Here is a 23,450-nt window from a genome sequence, read left to right as displayed (position 1 = left end):
GAGATATACCGTATTTTTCGGACTATAAGCCGCTACTTTTTTCCCACGTTTTGAACCCCGCGGCTTAAACAATGAAACGGCTAATTGATTAATTTTTCCTGGGTTTTTCCCGGTTTCACAAACTTCAAGCCAAAAAACTGAGCGACTTAACATTAGACCAATGAAATTTCCAAACGGAAACGAAAAAACGCACCTCACCTGTGTTCTGAGCTGCACGGCTTCGGGAGAAAAAACATTTTTTTAAACGCACGACGATGCCAAAAGATAAACTCCCGAGAGAAATAGTTGTGAAAGGAAGGAGGAAGACAGCGAACAATGACTTTCTTGGTCGGCTACTGTTTAGATACAAGCCGTTGTAACGTGTTGAGTCTGGGTGAAGGGAGAGCTCACTAACTTCAGTTGCAACAGAAATCATATAAGCACAGACAGGTTTCCAAAACTCGTGCTTTTTTATTTTTCTTGGCAACAGCGTTACGGGTTAGTCAAAAAAACTTAGAAATCAGCATCAGAAAATAATAAACACATAATCCTCGTCTTGAACACATGCAGTAATACCGGAAAATGCAGTGGCATGCTATTCCCAAAATACCGCTATGCTCCTAAAGGAAGCGCAACATATTTCACCCGTTACACCATGTCTTTCGTTAAAGCTTGTGTAAAGTACATTAGTGTAGACACCTGTGGCTTATAGACAGGTGCGGGTTGTTTTTTGTTCAAAATAAAAATATTTGTAAAATTCAGTGGGTGTGGCTTATATATGGGTGCGCTTTATAGTCCGGAAATTACGGTAGTTGTTGGATTTGCCTGTAGCAAGGGGAGATAAGTGCTCAGAGATTTTGTTTAGTTTATTTCCAGTACACTTTAAATGTAACTACATGATGTCCTTTGGCTTTGTATAAGGGGACCAGGGAGAAAGCTCATACTATATAAACGAGATCATTGTGAAATGAGGCTGTAGAACTCGGCATTACACGTCATTGAAAGAATAATGAATGAAGCACAGTAAAGGCTTTCTTTCGGCTTCTCCCATTAGGGGTTGCCACAGCGGATCATCCATATTCGTGATCCGCATATTTGATTTAGCACATGTTTTACGCTGGATGCCCTTCCTAACGCAACCCTCCCTATTTATCCGGGCTTGGGACCAGCACTAAGAATGCACTGGCTTGTGCAACCCTAATGGGTGGGAATCGAACCTGGGCCACGGCGGTGAGAGCGCCGAATTAAAGCTTATAAAATGCATACTTTTTGTTAGTATTTATAAAAAAAAAGAAGCCAAACAAATTATGTATAAAAATGTGTCTAAATACTTGTTTATTCTCACTGTAAATTCACTGTACAGTATATTTCCTACACAGTAAATTTAAGTACAGGTAGTCTCCAACTTATGATGGAGATGCTTTCCGATGACCACATCATAACTTGCAAATATTGTAATATACAGTACCATACTGTATATTATACTTATACTATACAGTATATATGTACGTGGCAGCGTGCCTGTGGACAAGATGAGGTTTGCGAGTCAAGGGCGGAGCATACACTGCTACGTTTTCAGCTGAGGGAAATTTTTTATATATTTGCAATTTAATCGTATCGCTATCGTTATCGTAAGATTGAAAAATCATATGTAGAACCGAATCGGGGACCATCTGTACTTTACATTCACTGTATTTTTAAATTAAAATATATGCTATTAATAACAATTTAAATTAAATAGAAAAGGTCAGGTTTAATAAACTATAATAGTTGACAATTAACAGTACTAATCTCCCTATAAGTCAAAATTACAAGATACTTAATTTTTAATAATTGATAATGTTTATAATTTGTTCACAATTCTTTAGCAAAAAAGTTCTCTCTTGTAGAAATGTACATTTATACCATCCGAGGTTTGGTCTCTTCCCAGGCGATGCTCTGCCAGAGCCGTAATGCAGCCATTTGCAGTTTTTTTTATTGTTTTTGAGGCTTTTGCCTCCAGGTGTGTCTTTAGTAAGTGAAATTCATGCTCAGTGGGGTTCATGTCAGGTGAAAGATAGGCAGTCCACGTTCAAAGAAAACACTATAGTTGCTTTAGCAGCATGTTTTTGAGTCAATTGCTGGTCACTGAGATTTTAGTGAGCGCTGAGCAGGTAAGATGCTTGCACAAGTCAGAAATCTTTCCACTGCCATAAGCAGTCAATCATTAAAATGATTCAGACTCTTTTTCTGGCAGCTCAACAAGTCCATGTCACAATTACTCACTTTCTTCTTTATGCTTCCCCCCTTTCCGTCATTCTGGTACATCTTAATCTTTAGCTCATCTGCCCAGAACCTGCTGTCCAATATGTCTCCAGCCTTTAATGTACATGTAGCCCATAACTATGAAGTTTTGTTTACTCTCAGTTTGCATATTCGGTATCACTCTTTTTAAATCGGGTCACTGGGGCTTGGTTCTGACACCTCTTATGTTGTACTATTTGGCTCTGATCGATTTATTTTGAATTTACGCCTCATGATGGTTTGTTTTACCGACTTCGCTGCTCTTGTCTCTTAAGACCAAAGAAGTGTCACACACCAAATGCAAATGCTGCATCTTGAATCAATTCTAGACCTTTCACCAGCTCTCTTGTGTATCGTCTAAATGGGTAATGATGCAAAGAGGCCAGAAAATAACTGAGCAACCTCTTTGTTACTCATAAAAAATGGGCACTATGAATAAAGGGTTGCACAGATCCAACACAGTTCACACAAAATGAAAATGTATATTATAGCTGATGTTCTGTACTTTACCTTCACAGCCATCTTTTATTAGTATGAGGTCACAAACAACAAATGCATCCACGTGTCTTATAGCCTCAACTAGAGGTGTTTACAGTACCAGGACTGTTGTAAAGATTTTTACTACCAGTCAATGCATTTGGATATAAATCTCCTAGGATATAGAAAGACAAGATTGTTAGAAAAATCATTGGTGCTCATTAAAAATTAGGAATAAATACCTGTAATGCATATGATCCTAAATGTTAAATAAAGTAAATGCGTGATCCAGACTTGGTATCACAGTTCACACATCATTTGATCAGAATTTTTCTTTCTAATAATAGAATTTAGCAAACAGACTCACACATACCCAATCAGGATTATTAAAAATGTTTTTCAAGCAAGTTAAGATATAAAAAATTCTATTCAAAATATTTTATAAAGAATTGGTGAAACTCAGGCCATATTTTGCAGCAATTGTGAGTGCATGTTATAAAAACTTTTTTATAGTGCATTAAAACTTGTTCACTCGCATAGTAACTATTACATACATTCTAAATATTCTCTGGTTTTGTACTTATTAGTGAGCCAAGTTGTTTATACACCCTAAATAGTTCACCTTAAATAATTCAGTGACCAGAAACCTAAAAACGCCTTTATTTTTCTTATTTATAACCTTTGTTTAGGTCAGACATGCACTCCTGGTTGCTATAACTTTGCAGAGTGGAATTAGATCTCAGTACACAGAACACACCTCGCAAAGGCAGGACAGAGGTTAACAGGAACTCCTACATTAACTGCTATATTGATGCAAGAATAAATATTCTGTATACAGCCTACACAATAGACAGGGGGTGGCTATTAATATAACAGAGTTTTATTCATGCTAGTCATATGCGATAAATTTAGATATTTCCCCGCATGGCAGGGACAAAAATACAACAAACCAACTTGGAAGCCAGAGTTATTCCCCTGTGTGAGGAACTCCAGACGTAACAAAAACAGTCGGGCATATTTCACTGCGAAATCAGTTGGAGTGAAAATAAATCGAAAGCATATGAAGTGCCAAAGTTTTGGGAATTTATTTCGGAGTTTATTGCAAATTATTTGTTGAGACTTGATTTCTACAAGGCACATTTGGCTCTATTGAATCTATGAATACGTTTCAGATGCCCACACTATAGGTGATGTACAGAAAAGCTGATGGTAATGTTTCTGTTTATCCCTAATGTGGAGACACTGCAAAGGAAAAACTCCCTAAGGTGATGTGAGAAAGAAACCTTGAGAGGAACCAGACTCTAAAGGAAATTTCACCCCCTCTAGGTGACACCAAATGTCTCTGTTAATCACAGTGAGACTAGCCAAATGTAGCCACCTATGAGCTCATGGACGATGTGGACGATAGATCTTTTCTCCTAGTGTGTTACTGTGCACTGTGATGCAGCATGAGCAGCAGTTTGGTTTGACTCTAAGAAAGCACCTTCACCCTCACTTAGTTGCTAGTTGTCATATTAAACAGGGGAGCTGACTGGTGGGTGGGAATGTGCAGGTGACTGAACTGGGTCAGAAAATATAAGGAAAAATAGATAATATATGCTAGCAAGGTGAATGCTCACATATTATGAGTCGAATTAATGTTTAATATCTCTAGGGACGTATTTTGTTTGGGAAATGTAAAAAGTGTATAAAGGTATTCAGTTGTGCAATTCTTAGAAAAAACAAAAAACAACAACCCCTCGCTTTAATTTTATCATTACTCTATTCAGGTATAAACTGGGACACTCTCCAGATGAATGCAGTAGCTTCATTTAGATAAAAATCATAATTTCATGCAGCTTGACTTCTGCAACATTTACCTGTTAAATGAATACTTCAGATCACTAGTGATCTATGACTTTGTTCCTCCGTACCTCATCCATTTCAGTTCCTACCCCTCCTCTTTAGTATCTTTTTGACCTTTTTACTTTGTACAATACCAAATTACAAAAACAAAAACAAAAAAATCTGTTCAAAGTAATTCAATGAATTTGTCCCTGAAGGCCTTCTGTTCACTCCCTTTTTCTGCCTTTATGCTTTTTTCAAATCTTTCTCCCTTTTGAATGAACTTTATTTTTTATCCATTATTCCCCCACCCCCCCCAATTTCCTCTCTCTTATGGGTTTTGTGATTTGGAAGGCATCTTGCCCCCTCTTCTGGCATGCCGGTTTTGTTGGCATGATGATGCCATCCATCACGATGACTGTGTGGTGGCAGCGGTGTGGTTTGTGTAGGCAGCTCACGTTCCCCCTGTGCTATTTTTAGCTCATTCAACACCTCCAGTCCAAGCTTGTGTGTGTGCAAGTGTGTGTGTGTGTGTGTGTGTGTGCGTGCTGCTGGACCATTCAGGCTGATCACCAGAGCTCCAACTCTATCTTACTCTCTGTCTTTCTGTCACTCTTTTGCTTCTCTATGTCACTGTCTCTCTCTATTTATTTGTCTCTCACTTTCCCTGAGCCATGTTTTCTCTGTGTGTACAGTCCATGCCTTTCAAACCTTTCAGTGGGACAAAGACAACTTTGGACTCTGACTCTGAACTGCACTGTGCATGCCTTGTCAGACAATAGGGCGAGCATATCTATCCAGCTCTAGTGTGTATTGTGTGTGTGTGTGTGTGTGTGTGTGTGTGTGTGTGTGGACATTAACCACTGCATTGTAGCCCTCAGACTGCAGTATATTTAGGGCTTTCCCGGTACTCCTCCCTTTAGCTACAATCGCTGGCAGCTCTTTAAGCCGCACTCATGGCTGCATGAATTATCTATTCATATTCACAGAAGTTAACAAAAGCCTCTAGAAGAAGCTGAACCCACACAATTGTGTCATAGCAGGAGGTTACGCAGAAAGGTTGATTTTTTTTTTCACCACCACACTAATTATGGATTCTGCAGGGGAGAAATTGTGAAGTAATGGTATCCTGTTTATTCACGGCTCGGGTAATAACCCAAATGAATAGTTCAATCAGAACAACATTTACAAGAGTCGTCAGTCAGTGGACATTATTATGTGACTCACCAGCATGCATCCAACTGAACCAGCAATTAGCGTGACTAAGCCATGACACAGCTGCTGGTTCAGCTGCCATTCGGTAGGAAAACATGGTGTCAAAGTTAACCTGTTAGCCTTCGCCACAGATTTTGGGGCTTGGTTGTAAATTAATTTGAGGTTTTTATTTGTATTTCATGAATAAACAGCATCACTGAGATGTCTCTTAAGGCGAATCTTCGCCACTTCCTGCCACTTTCCTGTTTAGCGACTAACGCAAGCACTGTTGATTCTTCAACATTTTATGTCCAGCTTCGAGAATTTCTCTTTGAAGGAGAAGATCCTGACAATTTCACATATCGATGGAGTGAATGAATAAAGGATGGAAGTAATGAAGACATTTGTTAAAGTATGCTGAAATAAGTAGAACAGTTAAGTAGATCATATCTTTTAAAAATATAATAATAAATGTAAAAAACACATACACACACATATATATACTTCTGTATTAGCCAAATTATTTATAAAATATATACAAATATTTGAATTTCTTTCTATTTATAGAATTTTAAATAATACATTTAATTTGGCCCAATTTTATTGAATACTCAATTTAATCAATATAATAAAGTGTATTTTAATTTATTTTAATTTTATAATTTAATAATCGAATCGTGACCTAAAAACCGAGGCACATACCGGACCGTGAATTGTGTGTACCGTTACACCCCTAATACATATAGACATATAATCTCACTGTTTATATAATTCATTAAAATATAAAATAAACATGATGAATTTGCATACATTTATCTTTGAGGTTTAGGTTTAAAAGCATGTCGGCACAACAAAGTGTCTGATTTTATGCAGTCAAATTAGCAGTCATTATACTTAGAAAATGTGTTCCTGCAGTTCATTTAGCTGTAGTTCATCCCATTTGTGTGGTGAGTGACACTAACTCTGAAGGACGCTGATGGCCCCTCTCAGCTTGTCAGTTAGAAGGAAAGAAGATTTAATTGCAGCTGAAAAAGTAGAAAGCATGTCAAATGCATCCATCATCTTTACCCCATCTCTAACAGAGGGTTTTTCCTTTGACATCTGACATCCAAAATCTGACACTGTATCCTTTCATGGACCAGTAGATCGTCATTGAGCACTTAGATTAATTCAGTAATTACCTATTTGTATTTTGTAATTGTAGCTACAGTATATTGATCATAGCATTATTAAATGAATGCTTGTGTGTTTTATCTGCATTTTATCCCTCTTTTGGTCTCCTGTTAAAAAAACCCACCAGTTAGCATTTCCCTTTCATGTAACAGCTAACAGGGAACTGCTGCTCATGCTGTGTCACAGGACTGTATAAGACAAGAAGGAAAGCAAAAGCAGGAAATCTGCCTTCTTCTACATTGAAGGATCTTACAAATTAAGTACACCCCTCACATTTCAGCAACTATTTCATTATTTGTTCTCAAGGGACAATACAATAGAAATAAAACTTGGATATATTTTAAAGTAGTCAATGTGCAGTTTGTATATCAGTAAAGATTTACTGTCCTGTGAAAAAAAACTCAACATACAGCCATTATTGCTATTGTTATTAATATAACTGCCAACAAAAGTGAGCACACTCCAAGTGAACGTGTCAAAAGTGTCTAAAGTGGTAATATTTTGTGTGAGCACCATTGCGATTTAGCACTGCCTTAATCCTCCTAGGCATGGACTTCACCAGAGCTGCACAGGTTGTTGCTGGGATCCTCTTCCTCCAAGCTCCATTTCTAGTACTACACTGGTTGCTGAAATGTGAGGGGTGTACTGACTTTTGTGAGATACTGTACATGAGCTCACATATACATCTGTTAGAAGCTTAGACTTATAAAAGAGAAGAGGGTGATTAACACAGGTGGGGCATGATTTTGTACAAAATAAAAAAAATTGTGACTTTACACTTATTTTCTGGATCAGAATTGTATCTGTAAACCAATATATTGGACAGTATATAAAAAATCCTCCTCACACACACACTGTAACTGTTACTCCCATGCCAAACTACATTTCTACTAATGAATGAATATGGTTTCAATGAAAATGAAAAGTAACAGCCATTGATATAATATAAGTGCATCTGATGAATTGGCAAGCGTAAATTATACATTTTAACATTTATCCACCTTTGACTTTTAGTGTAGTCATTTTTAAGTCAACATGTTACCTGCTTTGTTCTCAATACAGGAGAGTAGTGTACATGACTCTTTGTGGTGTTAATAATTAAGAGATAGAGATTAGGTCGGAGAAAAATCCCTTGCGTATTTTCTCAGAGAGAGCTTATTCATTAGGCACCGCTACCTATAAAAAATTTCTCCAATAAGCTCTCTAATAGATGGTTATATGACTGCTTTTAAAGCTAAATAATGAATCATTCCTCTTCGTCAGCCTCTAATGCCTTCAGCACTCCTTTATTGAGGAAAAGAAAAAATCTCCCCCTATGATACTGAAGCAGCATCACACCAATAAATGAATAAGGAGAATTCTTTATATGAACATAGAATATTGCTTTATAAAGTTCTCAGGGAAAGCTATATTACACACATATGCTAACTATGGATGCTATCCATGTGTTACTCAGCATTCAATAACAATAATGTGTATTATTTTATGAAACACATATCGAGTGAAATGGTTCTCCTCATGATCTTGTAACGGAAATGAGGGGCAGTGTTTGCCCAAAGCCCTCTCTGACCAGGGCAGAGAACAGTTGATCTCTGTGTAATGCAGTTCATTCTGTGGGGCAGTATCTGTAGTGGCGGTTAAAGCAGAAACGTCTAGCTCTGTGTTTCAATTATAAGAGTGCACACACACAAACCGTATCCTGGATACAGTATATAGATGTGTGGATGGATGGATAGATTGATAGATGGATGAATAGATCATTAATAAATAGTCTTTCCCAAACTGAGGAAATGTGTATGTATACTGTTTAACTGACATCTTTACGAGGTGGTATCATAATGTTTCGAGACTAATAGTGCTAACTCTTGCTGTTCTGACCACGTGTGCTAACACATCTGTGATTACGCTAATTCCTCTCCACTGCTTCTCTTTCTCTACCCATCCCGAGGCATCCTGAGGTTGCGTGAGCTCCAGTCACGTCCCACCTCATGGAGATTATGGACCTTTAAAGAAGTAGATGCCGACCCCACAAACATCCCGAACCATCCCGTACCAGCGCCATTTGGATCCCTCTTTATGTAGAGTTTGGACATTGGAAATTGAACCTTTTTGAGTGTTTAAAGGCTCTGGCATGGAGAAGCTGGTGATGTGGATCTATGATGGTTGAAAAATGTTAAGCTAGTTTGTGAGTTGCTCAGTTGCTCCTGGTTCCATAATCTGAACTAACTGTATAAGACTGTAGAAAGGACATTACTCACAATCTTACATTCCAGTGCTCATGTTAGTTCTCACTCTCCAGTTCAGTTTTGTATTGTTTAAAGACTATAATCACACTCTTAATATCACACAAATTAGGATGGGTTCCCCTTTTGAGCCTGGTTCCTCTCAAGGTTTCTTCCTCATAACATCTAAGGGAGTTTTTCCATGGCTTGCTCATCAGGGAAAATAAACATTGTTCACCTTAACTGTTAAATGCTGTAAAGCTGCTTTTAGACAATGTCCGTGGTGAACAGCGCTATAGAAATAAACTTGACTTGACTTGACTTGATTTCATCATGGACAGCGAGACAAAGAGCAAACATGAAATTCTGAGTGAAACTTGTCGAGAGACTTTTGACATGAAATACGTTTGACATATGTTTGACATGACATGCGCTTCAACAAGCTCAACCCCCCAAAACTGTCAAAACCATTTGTTTAATAAGTGTGTGAATTTGAATGGCAGAAGTTGCTTGACATGCTTCAAAAAAAGACACATTCCTGAAGTGGCAGGAGCACTGGGAGCACTGTGTTGCCATGCAAGAGGACTGTTTTGAAGATGATAGTGTGTAAACGTAGAAAAATATAGTACTTTCTTTTAAACAGAGCTAGTCTCGAAACTTTTTTGATACCACCTAGCATTATATTCCCATTTACCGGTAATTTCGATGGAACTAAGACCCTACTCCAGCATGATACTGGCCCAGTGCACAAAGCATGGTTCATAAAGACGTTTTGTCAAAGTCAGTGTAAAAGTCGTCAAGTGGCCTGTGCAAAACCTGACCTCAACCCCATTAAACATCTTTTGGGATGTATTGGAACACTGAGTGTGTGCCAGGTCTTCTCACCCTACATCAGTACCTGATCTCACTAATAGTCTTATTTGAGAATGGGCCAATCCCCACAGACATGCTCTAAAATCTATTGAAAAATCCTTCTTTGAACAGTGGAGCTTATTATAAAAGCAGAAGAGGAAATAACTCTAATTCATATGGGTCTAATGGTCAGGTGTCCACATTCTTTTTACACTAATATCATGTATGTGCCTATATAATTAGCGCTGGTTTTAGAGGGCTACATAAGTGACTGAGACACATGTATTAGAATTGGAAAGTCTAAGGAGCTCAGTATAGCTCTCAAAAAGCAGATTAGAGATCTACATAAGCTTGAGATCTCAATTTCTATGGACATTCTGCTATCAAGTCCATCTAGAGGAACAGATTTTTTTGCAAGTATAAAGTCCACAGTGCTCTCTTTTTCAAGGTCAGAAAGAAAACTGTCACATTTGGATGTGAGGAAATTGGTTCTCATTGTCAGAAGTAATCCAAAAACCACAAAAATAAGGTTTGACATGATTTAGAAGCATCTGGAACACAGGTGTGGCTTTGAGTCTGCCACACAAGAATGAAGCCCCTGTTCAAAAATTGACATTTTATTATTATTTTTTTCTCTTGTGGCGTAGAGTTTTATCTTCATATAAGTCAAAGATTGAGTTATTTGGTCAAATTGATCCGAAGGATTTTTAGAGGAAAAAAAGTGATGCATATAACTGCCAAAACACGTTTTCTACAGTTTCTACATATGTGTACATTGAACCTAATATAAATTGCTCCATATTTTAAAAATTGACACATTTACAAAACAGCTCAATTTGTAATTTCTTTGTGATGAGACAAGCATGTGTTTGTGCCATCTAAAACCGAAAACGAAAATGTGTTTTGGTGCAACAATGCATTGCATAATGTCACATCGCATTATTAAAGGTTCTCGATTTCCATAATATATGTAGCACAATGAAAAAAAATTATGCTAGTGTAAAAGCTTGTGAAAGTGTTATTATAACAAAGTATTGAACTGTTATGTCTAATGAATCAAGTAATCATTTAAAATGGAAACCGCATCTACATTCAGGCAATAGATCAAAAATTTATCTATTTGAGACACCATTATTATAACTTTATATACAATTCAAATTTTAAACCTTTGGTACTTGTGGATGTTTAGATGGCTGGATGAATAAAAGGATGGGTAAATTAATAAATAGACAGCTTGGTGGATTGATTTATGTATAGATGCATAGATTGATAGATGGATGGATGAATGGATCAATGGATACCAGTGGTGAGATGTTGAGGAAACATTATCAGAAGCACTGGCCTACATTTACAACCTAAATTCTAATATTTGTTCCATAAAATTGTATTAATTTAATCCCAACAGTTTATTCTCTTCACTTCGCAGCATTTGTGGCTGCAAAATGACCTCAAGAGAATGATACCCTTAAGGGAGCACCCGGCAGCCTGGATAGCTCTGTCAGACGTGGGGTCCTGTGCACTGTAGAGTGAGGCTATACAGTTTGGGTCTCATCTGCCCCGGTTCAACGGGCTCTGTCCCACGCTGGTGAGAAGCGAGCAGGCTCTGGTCATGGAACGAAAAGTAGACACTCTCCTGAGGAAGGAGGCCATCAAGGTGGTCCCTCTCTCAGACAGAGTCCAGGTTTTACAGCCGGTACTTCATTCCACTGCCCAGTTGGTTCGGTACTGGAGTTCATGCAGGAACAGTTTACAAAAGGGTTGGCTCAGTCCACCATTAAAGTCTACGCATCCACCATTTTGGTGTATCACCCCCCCTGTCTTGGGGCATTCACTGGGCAAAGACCCACTCCAGACGCGTTTTCTCTGAGGCTGAGGTCTCCGGTGCGACCAAGAGTGCCTGGGTGGGACCTGGCTGTAGTGCTGGAGGCTCTGTTCGAGGCCCCCTTCGAGCCATTGGCTGAGATTTCGTGGAGGTACTTGTCTATTAAGATTGCGTTCTTGCTGGCTATCGGCTCTCTAAGGTGAGTAGCCCTCTCTGTGGCCCCTCTTTTCTGGAGTTCACTCCAGGCAGGGCCAGTGCCTTCCTGCATCCTAAAGCGAGTGACATCCCCAAGGTGCTCTTGGTCGCTCCACGACCTGTCAGGTTACAGGCATTCAGTCCTCCTCCATTTCATCCCCCAAACCAGGAGAGATTAAACCAGCTGTGCCCGGTCCAAACACTAGACTGTTATGGACAAGTCCTTGGAGGAAGTCAGAACAATAGTTCATCTGCTACGGCCCTCCGATGAGAGGACTTCCTGCTCATAAGCAGACCGTCAGTAGATGGATTATTGACGCTTTATTATTATTACACACATTATTCAGAGCATGGACAATGCAGCAGCGTTTCCAAAGCGTTCCGACGCAGCGTCTCGTTCCCTCAGGGAACCAGGGTTACATACGTAACCTAGAGGCGTTATATTGCTTTTTGAATCGAATTGATGATAGTATTTCTTTAATTGCGATGTGATAGTGTTGGTATTAAGAGGTGGATTAAGTCGGGTACGTTCTCACTGAGGGCCCAGGTACCAAATGCACGGCCCGCCACTGATGAATACATGGTTGGACAAGCAGGTGAAGAGATATAGAAACAGATGCTGTCCCAATTGCAGTGTTGCATTAAAAAAAAATATCTGAACTTTATAGTCTCTCACCAAAACCAATATTCAGCTCAACACTCCTCTGACAAACATCTTCCCTCTGGTGTTTTTTCCTCTCTTTCTTATTTATTTGTTTTTTGTCTCTGAACAGCCCTCGGGTTGTATAGCTGCTTTTGAAGGCAGCCACAAAAATCAAATCTTCAGTGAGCTGCATACACCTAGCTGCAGCACAGTGCCCATCACTAGAATCACTGTCAACCCTGCACACATATTACACTACATATGTCTGCAGCAAAATGTGTAATAGCAGCTTTATGACCCTTCCATATGCCATAAATATCCCTTTCCTAAATTTCATGATATTAGCTATACAAGTGCTTGGCACAGTGTTTCTGTGACTAGATTTATGACCCACAATAACTCTTATATTATTTATATTTGTTTAGCCTTTTTCTGCAAGACTGGGTTCATATTAAGTCCTTCAGAAACCGCTGGTCATTGCTTAGTTATATATCAATATAGAAATTGACCAATCTTTATTCACCTATAGTGTTGCAGAACCCGGTGTGCCATGTCTATCAGCTTCTGCGTTTGCAGCAACACTCCATTATTCTAACCTCTATCCTTTTGCTTGACTTCGTGTTGCCTCAAGCCATGTTTTCTTTTGTAATCTTCTTTGTACTTCACTCAAGATTTCACCAATGATTACAACTCAATCAGTGTTGCTGCTCATGAGCAAAACATTTAACCTGGTCTACTTCAGTGGACTTCTGAGGACATGAACTCACTAAGGCTCTTTTTCCCTTTTTTTTGTAACACATTTTATAGTGCTGGCAATATGATGTCTTGTTTCCAAAAAACATGGAACCAGATCCTGTCTGTTTTTTCTCCCTTTTAAACATCTTTTGGCCCAGCAAGCAATAAAATTACTTATAAGTCTGATCTGTTCAGACAATATTAATAATCATAACTTCCATCTATATGTGCACAAACCCCCTTACTTGATCACAAGGTCAACTACCCTAAAACTTCACTCCAGACCTCAGGAAAGTCTGGATATGGATATGAAGGAGAGATTCTGGATTCCTGCTTACGCCATTTTTGAACACATTTGACATCTTTATATACAGTAAACTGGGCTGGCAGCCATATACTCTACCAGAGCCAAGAGGTTGGGGGATCCTGGGCACCACCTGATTTGTCACACTACTGGCATAATTGTTGACAGTTGTGGTTATTAATCATGCTCACGTGTTCAGAGTCTTTCAAACAAGGATTGTCCCACTCGAGCTTTCATTTGGTGACAATTCCATAGAATTATTTATACTTTTGGTCGTTCTGCATTAATTAGGTTTGTCCTCTGCATAACCCAGTGTCTGTTCTCGAGTTGGAGATTTTCTGCATTGGTTTTTTAAATAAAAACCAGCATTTGCATCCCAACTCGGCATTGTGCTGACATTGTGGGTGTTAGCTTCAAGAACACAATGTTCATATCAGCCTGTTCCTCACCTTTACAAAAGGCTTTGTGTATCTTATCTTTTTTTTGTTTTTGAAAAAATTTCTTAAAAGCTTTGCTTGAATTCAGGACATTCTCATTGTGATGTTGGGATTTGTACTAAACATGGGGGGTCCTGAGAAGCAGGGTAGTTTTGGAGCTGAATGGGTATGAAAATGCCAGTGTGAACAGCTTAGAATGTCAAACTGATGCCTTTTTTTATTTTTACCAGCACCACTTTTTAGAATTAGAAAATTACTTAGCTTCTAATACATATCCAGTGTTTTGGAGGGCACTGCCACACAGAATCATTAGACTGGGAGGGTGATGATTCCATTCATGCTTCATCGTCTCTTAATTAGAAAATCTATAGCTTTAACATTTCCAGCTGATAGCATTTTGTTTGTCTGAGTGGCTCTGTGTGTGTGTGTGTCCGTTTGTGTGTCCGTGTGTGTGTCTATGTTTTCACAAATTAGTAAATGCTAATTGAATTTATGCATTGTTCTTGTTAAAGTGAGTTTGGCCTCCTGGGTGTTTAATCCTATAATAGAAAACAGCTCACCCATACTGTGTGTGGGTGTGTGCGTGCATGTGTGTGTGTGTGTGTGTGTGTGTGTGTGTGTGTATGTCTTAATCTAACTCTTCATAAATAGGAATCTATATGAATTTCCCATAATTATATTCCTGTTGGAATAGATTGCAGTAGAAAACTGTGTGTGTAATAAACCATTATTAATGAAGGTAAGTAGAATGTGTACTAGGGATTGTTGCATGGGGACAGATAATTTTCGATCATGAAGTATGTGTTACTTACAGTATATATGTTATGTGTATATTAGGTGATTGTAGAACATTTGATCGATTTGACGACTCAGATTTTCTTTAATGCAAAAGCATTGAATTTTTTTAATATGGATTTCTAATGGAATTTTTATTGTAACTAGAAGATGGACTTCATGTTCAGGAACTCAAAGCCTTTTTCCTGGCTATATATGTTTGGTTCTTTTGGTACATTGGTTAGATTTTTAATAGTCATTTGCGATTGTTGCTTGTCAGACTGTACAAGCGTGATCCCCAATGACATGACATTTCTTGATGATAAAAACGTCATACAAACTCTCCCTTTTCTCTTCTTAACCCAGTACGTTTCTCTTCTTGCTGTACTGTCCGCCTGACTCATTTCAATATTTTCCCTAGGGTGGTTTGAAGTTGTCGCCTTAATTGCGTCATCAGGTTGGGCTCTGCTATTGGTTCTTGGTTTGATGGTTGAAGTAGGAGAAGTCACACTGCAGGAAAGAGATTGAAATCTCCGTCAAAAAAAAAAAAAAAAGATCGTATCGGCCGTTAATCAAGCCAGCGATCAGAGACTACAGATTTTAGTTTAGGGTTATAGGAATCACACAATGTGCACCTGGATTAGACATTCCCTTTATCTTCAGCAGAGTCTATATTATTATATTTCTACAGCACATTTGCTTGCTCTTTGTCTCCAGACTCAATTTATGCCTCACATTTGGGCATGCTTATTAGATAAATAATTAATGTAGTGTTAATGAAACACCAGTTACATGATTTTTTGCTTAATTTTTATTTTTTATTTTGGGGTAGTTAGACTCACTTATTCGGTTGATTTTTGACACGGCATAAATTATTACGGTGAGTCAGCAGTGCTGGCATGGTCCTTCAGGATACGCAGTTAGGAGAAAAACATATGCACCTGTTCTCACGTCAACACACCACAGAGACTCAGGGTCTGGACTCGAGCCAAAACCCCACCGAGTGAGAAAGGCGATGAAGGGAAGATAACATGCTACAAAGCGCAATCAGTGCTGAAGCTGTAAACATATGGCTGTCGGACAGCATGCGTAAAAATAAAGTGCCGCAATTAATTAGGAGATTACAGTCCACAGCCGTGCACACCTACAGCTCAAACATGTGTAGCTGAGTGAAGTGTTTTCTTGCAGACTGGATTATCAAGGGGTTTCTGTGCTTGTTCTCTCTTATTAATGAAGCAGGACTAAGTAGAGGCCAGCGGTGATCAGGGTTTGCCCAGCAATCTAATATCTCACAGTCTAATATTTTTACAGAGTGATCACAACCAGGAATCGGATTTAAAACTGATTATGGCTCTATTAATATTATAAATGTTTAATTAAAAAAAATAAAAATAATTAATCCAAATTATAATCAAGCATTTTAATCAAGCACTGCTGTGTTTTTAAATTAAAATGAACACTGTACTATAAAAATATTAAATAAAACATGTGGAGAAACATGACAGATTTATAGTCAAAGTTTCAAGAATAAAATTAAAAAACACAGGCGTACAGATCTACAGTATATACAGTAGGTAAAGTTTGGAATTGTAGAGAAAAAGAAATTCACAAGATGTCACCCTAATACATGGAAACGAGGGCAGTTTAATTATGCAAAGTCATCACAGGAAAACATGGGCCATGTGCACAAAATCAGGGAAATAAACCATAGTGAGTAACCCAAACAGAAGTACCGGCACCTGTTGTTTTGGTAGTCACAACTACAATTAGTGCCATTTAAAGGAAGAGACACTAATTGAAGAGTGACAACAGCATTCTTCCTCGATTCTTGCCTTTATATTGTGATGGTCTCAGTGTTTGAACACAATGTAATCGGCATGCCTTCGTAATGCACTTCTCATGTCGAGAGACCGAGTCATGTAGTGTGAGCTTGAGAATCTGGCGATGAGATACGTATCACGATACAGGGCTCACGATACCATATGTTGCGATACATTCGGATACTGTAAGCAAGGCAATATATTGGGATATTTCTAATGTCAGGAATAGGATCTAATTTGACAAAAGTTTTCATTAAGAACACACCACCAACAATGCATTTGCATTACCGTATTTTTCGGACTATAAGCCGCTACTTTTTTCCCACGTTTTGAACCCTGCGGCTTAAACAACGAAGCGACTTATTTATGAATTTTTCCTGGGTTTTTCCCGGTTTTACAAACTTCAAGCCAAAAAACTGAACCCCATACCATTAGACCAATGAAATTTCCAAACGGAAAAAATGCACCTCACCTGTGTTCTGAGCTGCACGGCATCGGGAGAAAAAACTTTTTTCTTAAACGCACGACGATGCCAAAAGAAAAACTCCCGAGAGAAATAGTTGTGAAAGGAAGGAGGAAGACAGTGAACAATGACTTTCTTGGTCGGCTACTGTTTAGATACAAGCCGTTGTAACGCGTTGAGTCTGGGTCATGGGAGAGCTCGCTAACTCCAGTTACAACAGAAATCATATAAGCACAGACAGGTTTACAAAACTCGTGCTTTTTTATTTTTCTTGGCAACAGTGTTACGGCTTATTCAAAGAAACTAATAAAGAAAATAATGACATATTCCTCGTTCTCCACACATGCAGTAATAGCGGAAAAATGTGGCAGCAGGCTATTTACAAAATACTGCTATGCTCCTAAAGGAAGCGCAACATATTTCACCTGTTACACCGTCTTTTGTTAAAGCCTGTGTAAAGTTCATTAGTTTCAATGTAGACATTGGTCTACATTGAACAGACTTATAGACACGTGCGGCTTATTTATGTTTAAAATAAAAATCTTTGTCAAATTATATATGGGTGCGCTTTATAGTCTGGAAATTACGGTAATTACATCTAAAATGACTGCTAACCCAAACCCCTTAAACATACCCATACCATGATACCCAGCCCTTACCCATATCACACCTCAGTGGCATCAAATGTTGATAAGTGGATATTTATGCTAGTATTCTGCCCTAATGCTACTACTTTTTGTCACTTTTTAACTTCAGAGATAGGAAGACTGCTATCTATCTGGTGGTCGGGATATAAACTCAGAACGGAACGAATGCCGTGAATGTTGTATGATTTTTTTTAAACATTGTTATTGCGTCTTTTTTTAGAACAAAACATCACGACATGTATCTATAGTTTCTTACACACCTAATGTTAGCTGTGCTGTATAGTCACGGAGCAAAATCTCTCGGTTGTTCACGGGAAACCCTGAAATGTAATCTGTATTCTGTGTAAGTACTTGTTGACATATGGATTTATTAAGATATGATATCAAATTAGAATTCTTATTTAAGGCTAAACGTCTTTTGCATTAGCACGTGAAATCCTTATTCGCTATGCTACAAAATCCCAAGTCGTTAAACTTACAAACCAGCAAACACCACAGCCCTTAAACATGGCTGCCACGGACTACAGTTCCCACAGTCTACAATGCTTACACTCATCAAGCTATTAATTGGGCACGGCCCCATGCTCAGGTTCACGTTTACACACTTTTCTACATAAAAGCACTCTGGTTTTATCAGAACTCTTCGTTTCTGACTTCACTAACTGTATGTTTCTGTTATTTCTTCCGTTGCCGATTATTTCTATTTTCATTCATGCTATGGTCAAGTCCTGTTTATGCCCATTTGCCAATCGCATGACTTCATTCTGTTTAACCCTTTGGATTTGGATTGTTTCTAAATTTGTCTGCCAAATATTATTATTGACTCCCTTATCTGCACTTCCTCTCCTCATCTTTAGTGCAAGAAAAAATTACTTACTAAAACTTTTGCAGAGAAACAGATGAATAAACAAGAGAGACACTGCTGGGTCCTTATTCACGTTCCCAGAGCAACTTAGTAATATACGTGAATTAGTCACTATGTGGGAAAAGAAATGCTTGTGGATGCCATATAATAAGAGTGACAGGAGTATACACAATACTTTACAGTCTACCAAATATTATAGCACACGTCTGTGTGTATTCTCAATGTTTACTGAAACACATAACTGATAAATCTTAGTGTGAGATCAGTATCTGAACACTGTCACATGGTTCTTCACAACTTTTAACCATTGCAACTTTGTGTTGCAAACCTTCACTTTTTTTGCCTTCAGGTCTATCAAGCGTGAAACAACACCGTCTCAATCACTTACGTTTGAGAGAAGACAGCTTAAATACACTCACAGAGCATGAGATTACTTACTTCAAGTCTGATGATTACTTAAGTGCAAGGGTAAATTAAGGGTGAGGAGAAATTAGCCCCTTGAATAATAACCATGCAATTGGCCTTTGTGAGTGAGAAAAGGAAAAACGGTAGCATGGAAGACAGGGTGTTTCACGGCAGGGTCTTAAGTGGGTAGCGGAGATAAAACAGGGAACCCAATCAGCTCGACCCTGCACTGCAGAGAGAGAAAAAAAGCGACTGGAATCGACTTTTGATTGTCTTCCTGATCAGTCAATGGATAGCAGAAACTTTTTTGCAGACTCCAGGACAAATTTCCATTATTTGGCTAGTTACATACATAAATGAATAAAGATTGAAATTAGGTCTAATTATCAGCCTTTGGGCTAAAGACAGAGTGAAAAAAGCATTTTAATGAGAAAAAGGGTGTATAGAGAGGAAAGCCAATCTGCATACTGTGTCCTGAGAGTCCTCAAAAGTTCAGCGGGAAAAAAAAAGAAAAAAAAAGCAGCTAAAATTCTATTATATGAAACATTTCTCATTCACTTTCAGTCCTCGTATTTAATCTGGCACCTCCCTCAGGGCTTTACCGGCTGCACCTTCATATCTACTGCATCTAGAGTTTTCCTCTCAGCGTACTAAACACTGGAGGCAGAGGCTTGTAATGAACAAACTACACGCACTGATAAAAGTTGGTGTTATTTCGGCGGGGAAACCACAGATGGCTACACAGACAGCTCTATAATAAGATGATTTATATTCAGTAACCAAACATATCAACTGCTGAGTCACATTATTATGAAATTATTAACAAGTATGAAAAATGGCCTCCAAATCAAACTCTTGACCTTCTGACCTTAAGATTTTTTTTAAGCGTACACTGGTCTCAGCGGCACACGAGTTCCTGGATGACAAGAATTTCAAAAATTCAAGGTTATTGAATTTGATAGTGTACAGTATATTCAGTTATTTACATCTCTGTAAAATGTTCATTCAAAAAGCTTAAATAAAATCTTCTGAAATGCATTAAATATGTTTTTTTTTTACTTAAATACAACAAATGAAATGGCATTAAAGTGCTTTTTAATAAAAGGAAAAATGGTACCTCTGAACAAAAAACCACCAAGAGCTTCTTTTCTTATTTAACGTTTTCTAGCGACACTTGATGCCGTATTAATGAGAATTAATTACATTTAATTGAACACAGACTGTGTGGGAACTTGGACTCTTGAAAGTTTCAGGGTGTAGTGCTGAGTTATGATTTAGCTCCACGTGCATCTAAAACAATGACTAAACTAAAATCACTGATGACTTTAATATGGAAAACGCCAACTTGCTAATTACTGTTTGGCTAGCTGATGCTAAAAATATTTAACAAGAACCAGTGGAGCATACACACTAAATGTTTTTCAATCATCTACCCAATTACACTGTCTCCTACATGCTTCTCAGGGGAAATATAAGCGACAGTCATAATACTTAAAGCATTGTTATTTGAGATTTTGCTGTTTGCCTATAAGAGCATTATAGAAATCCGTTTGCTCTTTGAAATAGAGGAAAAGTTGTGAATCTTGTACTTATTGTCATCGGTTGCATCAGTTTGAAACAGTTATTTATAAAGTGCTTAATATACAGTATAAGTTTCATATTTGTAGTACGGTGTCATGTCCCCTGCGGCTGCTCCACCTGTCTCTGTCCCACATTGCTACACATATCTGACCTTGGTCATAGCTGAATCCTAATCAGCTGTTGCTTAACACCCTACCAATACCTCAGAACTTTCACTTGGACTTTGTGAGGACTTTGCAAGGACTTTGCTGCTATAATTGTCAATATTATATCACTGTAATTGTTTTAAGTTTTCGAGAAAACCCTTTGTGTTTGTGTGCTTGGTGTTGTGATGTTCATTGTGCATTCTTATGGAGTTGACACTTGAGCGTTTCAAGAATTCAGTAATGAACCGTTGTCTGAAGGTGCAGGTGATGCATATCAGCGTGCTGTAATAGATGAGCTGTGCTGAAAACAACGGAAACCAATTTATCTCTTATTCTTCTCTCTATTAAGGTACAGAGTCCAGACTTCACCTCGCTACACAATCTGCTTTCTGCATACTGAAACAACATCGAACAGTGCACTTGTGGACAGGTAGAACATGTCCAGGATTTCAGTGCAAATCCCAAACGAATCCAGCATTCATAAGGAATGCCAGAATACCTGATAGGAACGTCTTTCACACTGGGAGTCACGTGTACCCACTTAGCGAGCACCCATGGTCTCTTTAACATGCAACTGTGGAGGGTCAGTGCTGCAATCCTCAATGGGTCTCTTAGACCAAAACGGTTGAGATTCTTATGTTGAAAGGTATGGAGGGATCAAAGGCAGGCTGAGACAGATGCTCTATGTTTTTAATGCAGTGAGTGTTGCCTAGTTGACAGTGAGTGGCTTTGGCTTGGATAGAATAAGAAACACTAGCAGAATACTGAGGACCTGGCTTTATATTCCCCACAGGTTCTGAGTCAGAGAGCAATTACTGACCTCATGCACACACACACACTCTCTCTCTCTCTCACACACCTTAAACTGACTTTTCCTGTATTCCTAGCTTTACACTGTACGATTTTCTGGCTAGATTTTACAGCCTCACACAAAATTCCACATTGTTAAAGAGTCTTTCTGAGATCATTGGTTGAAGAACACATGCTATCGAAAAGATTGGTAAGATGGTTATCTAAAAGTTATAAGACAATAGTGAAATATGTTATTTTTATATATAATACAATATTTATTAGTTCTAAATGTAGAAAATAAATAAAACATGTTAATGCACAGAATTTTTGTTTTAGCACATACTAGGGCTGGTCAATATGGCAAAAAATCTGTACCTTCATTCTTTACTTTTCAATAATTTTTTACTGAGACATTGTGAATGTGATTTTTTTTTAAGTGTTCTTTTTACTAATTATAGTCACACCGGCTGGAAAAGTCAAGTATGATGTTCAAATTTTGTACGTAAAACAGTAAAAATTAAAAATCACCCCAAAATAAAAACGATGCAACACAAGGTTAGTGTTATTAATATAACTAAATATAAATATATACCTTTTTTATGTTATTCATGTCTGTACTTTTGAGAGTCACTAACAGCTGGAACCAAATTCCTTGTGTGTGCCAACACACTTGGCCAATAAACCTGATTCTGATTCTGATTCTGAAGGTGCCACATTATGCAGGAAAGGTAGTTATGTAATGCAATGTGCAGCACACGTATGTCATGTAGTGCAAGGCTAAATCCCAAATACAATTTGAATGTATAAACAATTACAAACTCAGGTCTGGCAATTAGCAAACATTGTGAAAAGGTCAAGACAAGGATGTGAAAGCAAAACGGCAAAACATAGAACTAAGGCTGCAACAAATAATCAATAAAATTTATTTTATATATTATATCATTGATAATAATATATAATTATCAATTATTGGCAATAATGATTAGTTGGGCTGTTTAAGATACATGTTAGCATGACGGCAAGGTAACACAGTCGCTTGCAAAATATTGAAGAGTACAGAGCCAATCAGCTCGCTTGTGATATAGTGATTGTTTCACAGTGAACGATTACATTTGTAGTCACTTTTGTGGTTTTCAGTGAATGCGTATGCATTTGTACACAAATGCATATATATATATATATATATATATATATATATATATATATATATATATATATATATATATAAACGTAGCAGTGTATGCTCCGCCCTCACAAACCTCATCTTGTCCACAGGCACGCTGCCACGTACATATATACTGTATAATATATACAGTATGGTACTGTATATCACAATATTTGCAATTTATGATGTGGTCATCGGAAAGCATCTCCATCATAAGTTGGAGACTACCTGTACTTAAATTTACTGTGTAGGAAATATACTGTACAGTGAATTTACAGTGAGAATAAACAAGTATTTAGACACTTTTTTTATACATAATTTGTTTGGCTTTTGTATGCATTTTATAAGCTTCAATTCTGTGGTCTAGTGGTTAGGCTTCGGCGCTCTCACCGCCGATCCAACAACTACCGTAATTTCCGGACTATAAAGTGCACCCATATATAAGCCGCACCCACTGAATTTTACAAATATTTGTATTTTGAACATAAATAGGCCTACAACGGCTTGTATCTAAACAGTAGCCGACCAAGAAAGTCATTGTTCACTGTCTTCCTCCTTCTTTTCACAACTATTTCTCTCGGGAGTTTATCTTTTTGGCATCGTCGTGCGTTTAAAAAAACCTTTTTTCTCCAGAAGCCGTGCAGCTCAGAAC

The 23,450-nt window shown here is 38.0% G+C and overlaps 1 protein-coding gene across 5 annotated transcripts in view; it reads left to right on the top strand.

Moving 5' to 3' along the window:
• shank3a (SH3 and multiple ankyrin repeat domains 3a) overlaps positions 1–23,450 on the top strand; it is a 288,699-nt gene that overhangs the window by 81,522 nt on the left and 183,727 nt on the right. The gene's annotated exons all lie outside the window — the stretch shown is intronic.

The sequence above is a fragment of the Silurus meridionalis genome, chromosome 13 (assembly GCF_014805685.1).
Source record: "Silurus meridionalis isolate SWU-2019-XX chromosome 13, ASM1480568v1, whole genome shotgun sequence".
In the NCBI taxonomy this organism is placed as follows: Eukaryota; Metazoa; Chordata; class Actinopteri; order Siluriformes; family Siluridae; genus Silurus; species Silurus meridionalis.
The sequence above is the reverse complement of the archived record's forward strand: the minus strand, read 5'-3'. Positions and strand labels throughout refer to the sequence as shown.